This window comes from Diorhabda sublineata, chromosome 5, assembly GCF_026230105.1.
Source record: "Diorhabda sublineata isolate icDioSubl1.1 chromosome 5, icDioSubl1.1, whole genome shotgun sequence".
NCBI lineage: Eukaryota > Metazoa > Arthropoda > Insecta > Coleoptera > Chrysomelidae > Diorhabda > Diorhabda sublineata.
Window position 1 is genome coordinate 8,322,006 of NC_079478.1, and position 5,788 is coordinate 8,327,793.

Consider the following 5,788-nt stretch of genomic DNA (forward strand, 5'->3'; position numbering starts at 1 on the left):
CATTATAATTGTCACTATGCGTAAAATTTTAAAATATCCTCTCAAATAAATATGGAAAAGGTCACGTTTGGAAATTAATTGACATGTTTTTGATTTTACTTTTCTAGTTTTCTAGATTTATCTTTTATAAAAATAAAACGACGAAATTACTACAAAGGTAAAAGTAAAATAAGATATCAAACATTGATGTGACAAATAAGTTAGTTGAATTTTGCAAACTCTGCATTAGTGTGTCGTACGTTAGTGTGTTAGTATATGGGTTCCAAAAAAAAATCAATTTTAATAAGTATACAAGATTGAGAATATTTTATGAAAATCATAAATTTAAGGTGAGTAAAATTTTTCAAGATACAATAATTATATCCCGAAAACAACAAAATTCAAAATAATTTAACCTCAAAATATAATATATAATATATATATATATATATATATATATATATATATATATATATATATATACATATATATATATATATATATATATATATATATATATATATATATATATATATATATATATATATATATATTAGATCTCGTGATTACTAAGTGCCATGTGTTATGAGCCAATATTTAATTATTAATTTACCAGACTTATCTAAGTATCTGAAAATAGATACAAAATACTATTTCCATCTTATATTTAAATACTTTATGAATTCATTAATCATTGCCGTGATTAATGGTATTATTAAAATCGAGCGATCGTGTTGTTAGAGGTCAATAAACATAATATAATGTGAGCGTTATTAAATATATAAGTTGAAAATATACCAACGATACGGTTTTATTGAAATCAAACTGATTGGAGGCCCTTCCCTTCTACAACACATTACGACCTTTCACTCACCACATCGACTTCCAGGACTGCTTCAAAAAGTGGATATACTGCTAGAAATGTGTTCTTAAAGCTAGTTTGAAGAATTTCACTCGCCGGATAATAAACAAATTACTCATGAAGGAATATGAAAGTAGACGGATACTTTTGGATCAAATCTTGAAGTATATATTTTATTTATGATGGATTATTCTAACTCATTGACAAATGAATAAACCTGTGCAATTTCCTATGTAAATATATTATACATGATTTTGTATTTGAATCTTCTCTTATGAAATGTACAAACAAAAAAATGAATATTAATTTTAGAAAAGAATGGACTGATCAATTATGAAATGTATGTATTGAGTGAATTTTATACGTCCAATAAAAGAGTGTACAGTTGGCCTGTATAATTTTTCTGACCTTGGTTGTTTTACTGATTCAAAATTATATAGAGTCTGGTATTGTCTCGATCGACGTTTTATGAATACGCAATAAAAAACAATTATAAAAAAATGGTTTAATAAAGGATTGTAAGTAATATTTGATTATATACATTTATTTAAGAAAGGCAAATATTTGAATACGTGTAATTGGTCAGGTTAAAATGATTATTAATGTTCGTTTATTTTTTATTATTATTGATATGACTGAAGGTCGATCTAGTGATAACCATGTTCATTGGATTGAAATATTTTCTAATGGGATAGTTTTTAATACAAATTTAACAAAAATAAATTACCAATTTGTTAATTAACCTAACAAATAATATATTATGAGACAACGTTGTTGCATACAAAGTGATAATATTAAAAACTATTCAGGACTATTTTACGGTGGAAGTATTTGGTTCATACTTAATTTGATCTACTAATACTTCACATTTCCAAACCAATTCTGAACATTTTCTTTAATAGTCAAATTTTGTGTGTTTTGCTGTATGGACATTATGTTAAATACGCGTTATCGAAGATATATTAATTGTATACCGATAATACAGAAAAGGGTTGTAATTAGAAGTTGTTTTTTTACATATCGGGGCGGTTTGTCGAAACAGTTACTTTTTAACTATGGTTATTGTTAGTTTTCCAACATTTTTTTGCTGTTATCTGACATAAATTTAGATAAATCTCACGGCTAGGATACATTTTTTTCACAATCAATTTTATTTTTCAACATAGTCCCCTCTTAAGTCTATACATTTGACACAGCACTGCTTTAACCTTTTATCTCTTCCAATTGAAGGTTAAGAAACAGGGCCATATCTGATTAATACGGTGGATGGTCAATCAACTCATATTACAGTTCATTAATTTTAGCGATCACTGAGAAGATTTTCACTCTTTCCTTATCAAGCAATGATGTATAATACTTTCCTGTTATTATTTTGCATTTTTGAAGATAGTCGATGCACACAATCCCATAACTATCCCAAAAAACAATCGCCATCACTTTTCCAGCCGATGAAACCATATTTGCTTTTTTTCATTTCAGAAGTGTAGTGGTGGATATAAGTTTTATCCACTGTTATGAATTGATGTAAATATTCCACCCCATTTTCCTTAAACCGCGTCAATAAGACCTGGGAAATGTTCATTCGAATGCGCTTTTGGTCCGGCACCTATGGCAAATTCATTCTTTTATTATACCGATAGCCTCTTTTATCTCTCCATCATTAATCTGACGGTCCTCCAAGACTATTTAAACTTTTTCGATGATATTATTGGTTGTCACAGTTTTTCACCGGCTCGAAAGATGTCAAGCTGATAAGGCCGCATTTTAATTCAGCTTCCCAAAAGATTTGTCCTCAAAGATGGTCTCTACAGTTTTTAACCATTCCTACATTTAAGTGAAAATGGTGCTTTTTTAAAAACAAATATTTAATGACATCTCGATAGTCAATTTTTTCCATTTTCAGACAAATCTTCGTAACCAATCATACGATTGCCAAATAGAAACTAAGCGTTTAAAATAGTGAGAATCTCTCGTTTACATTTACGTTTACCTTCAGCATCTGAAGACGATAACTTGGTTATCGAAACGCGCATCGTACAGTGTAGTTGTGCGAGTTGGTGTAGTGGTAGTGTGAAAAGTGTGTTCAAAATGAATATCACCAACGGTTTCAGAAATTCCAATTTAGTATGGAAATTTTTCAGACAGTCATTCCTTCTGTAAACTGCTTAGACCATATGGGACATGATTTTATTATTCAATCAATGTCCTTGCCTATCCTAAGTAATAGTTCCAAAACTATGATATAGGGCATCCTCCACGATGACAAAGGATTCCATTTCAAACAGTTGAAGACATGTTTAAAAGATATCCTCAGACAACTACCTTTATCACACCACAGTTTAAGTTAACTTAAAACCCATATAAAGGCTTATCGTACACTTCGAGAGAATGTGTATATAAGTTTCGTCCTCTGTGCAACAAAATCTGCACGCCGCGCATTATCTGCTAAGTCAGGTGTCTGTTGAGGCGACAGTGCCCCGATAGAACTACTGTTAGTATTCGTATACTGTTCTTACTTAGGTGGATACATTCAGATGATCTTCTCTGATTGTAGTTTCCCAGGAAAATCTCAGTCCCAGAATGTTGTCCCAATAATTGGTTTTGCTCATATCTACCTTCTTTTCCAATGCTTTTTCTATTGTTTTGTAACTGATACCGCATAAGGGTTCAGTCTCATGAAGGGCTTGTCTGCCTCCACTTTAGCAAGCTTATCAACTATTTCATTTCTCTTCACTTCGTACAAAGCCACTGTCTTTTATCTTTTTCATTATCATATAGGACCCATTTTTCGTTTCCAGTAAACAAGTGATCAAATAACGGTTCTGTATGGAACCGTTCAAGCAATACGTTGCATGTGACGAATTGGTTGGCTTTGTTTTGTTCGGACCGATTATTGGGGCCCAAATATTTGTTCTGTTTATTTTTCCAATCTGCTGCTACTGTTCCTCGATTACCAGATGTGGATTTACTTCCACTTCTGCCTTTAGCAATTGTTGTCCTTCCTGTTTAATAGGGGTCAGCACTCTCTAAAGTTCTAGCTCTGGTCTACATTACCAAATCTGAAGTAATAAAACCATCTTAGGCATTTATGAAAATCTAATGCACTAGGATAAACATCGCAAATGTTTTCTGTTGCAACTGTGCGTTATTACCCTTGCGAAACTCAAAAAGCAAACAATGATGCTGATACGCTCCTCTGGTACTTGACTGGCCATTTCAGCCCAACTTACAAAAAAAGTCTAATGTTCAATTATTTAGAAATTAATAAATATCAATAATCTTAAAAGACATCAATTTCTAGTCCCCATAATATTATTCATAATTTGCCGCAGTTTTAACTCGACTGCTTACATTTCAATTGTGTTATTAATCGGGAAAATAAGATATGACAACGATGTATGCGAAGAGACCATTAACTTTCGGTTTGATTGAAGGACTTTTCAGAAACTATAACACGGGCTCAGTTATAAAACTTTTCAGCTGATTGCGGATAAGAACTTTTGATTCTTATTACTTTTATGTGTGTTAATTCTTCGCTGATATTTATTTAGTTGTTTATTAGATTCTAGATGTTTATCACATGGATTTTGCACTAAAGTTCAATACTAATTTTTTTAAATTATTTTTTACTGGAATGCCAAAACAACCTATCAATAACGCTGCTCATGAGAATTAATAGCAGACAGCCATTTAAGTGGAATAAATTACTTTTAAAGTTCAAAAATCCATAGAAAAATGAAACAACCCGTCAGCTGATCACATTTACATACGGTCTATCAGGGTAGAATCAGTTTTAGGACAACAATGACGAACCCCATTCAGATCATAATAAGGGTTAACTCAATCATAGTTTTCGAAAAGTCCTTGAGAAAAATATTTATTTTAACAAACTTTTAATGATCATTAAAAAGGTATGACTTGTCTCAAATAATTATTTTTGGATAGGTATATAGAATAAAATAAACACTCTGTTTATAAAACTTTTATATTATTTTTAAAAGAGAATATAAAGGAATAATGTACTTTCAGATAAAAATGGACGAAAGAAGTACACATTTTTTGGATTTAGAAACGGGAGAAATATCGGTATTCTTGCCAATATCAAATGTCGAAACAGGGGAAAATGAAATCTTATTCACAAGAAGATTTCAAATACCAAGTATATATTACAAACCACCAAAAGACACTAAAATAAAACACAAAGGAAAAATTCGGAAAGCAGATCCATTAGAATCTCAGTTAATTACAGCAGCTATATTTCTATTGCCGACTATGATATTTTTCCATCCAATACTTTCTCTCCTCGTTTGCATCGCCGAGATTATTATACACAACTGGTTTCACAAAAAAAATAAAACTCTTGAGGGCAAATCAGTTTATTACCAAAGTCCGCTACATGGAATTTCCAAGGAAATGTGTGCAATATGTAAAGAAGAAAATGCTAAAGTAAAAATAGCTAAACTTCAAGATATTTCTCACGATAAATTCAAACATTATATTAAACGAGTAGTTACTTAAAAAGTGCCGGAGTAGTTTTTGATGGGTTTAACAATAAAATCCATGTTTTTGTTTTTGTACTTACTTTTATTATTTGTAAATTTGAAATGAAAAATAAAAATTATCAACTGGTTTTGAAATATCTGTTTAAGCATTTTCGTCCATAACCTTGTCTATTAATATAAATAATTAGAAAGGTGATATTAATGTGGTGTGCTCTAATATTATTAAAAGAATTTTGTCATAATAGTAAAGGTCTGACTTCCTAGGAAGTCTTTGGTTTATCCGTTGCTGCATGGCCTTTCAGTCCTGGTAGATGTGTGACGATATTATGCATACATGCTCGAGAGGGAGCTGGCTCGGGTTTTGCTACTCTATTTCTTCCTCACCATGTGAACACTGTGCGTACTTGCAGCACTCAAATTTTTTGCATTCACACTCTACTCAACT

At 31.0% G+C, this 5,788-nt stretch overlaps 1 long non-coding RNA gene across 1 annotated transcript; it reads left to right on the top strand.

The window, feature by feature from the left end:
- The first annotated feature begins 1,261 nt into the window (after positions 1-1,261).
- LOC130444046 (uncharacterized) lies at positions 1,262-5,478 on the top strand. The gene is made up of 2 exons (XR_008909905.1): positions 1,262-1,359; positions 4,871-5,478. It is a non-coding gene; the product is annotated as an uncharacterized LOC130444046 (long non-coding RNA).
- Positions 5,479-5,788: the final 310 nt, after the last annotated feature.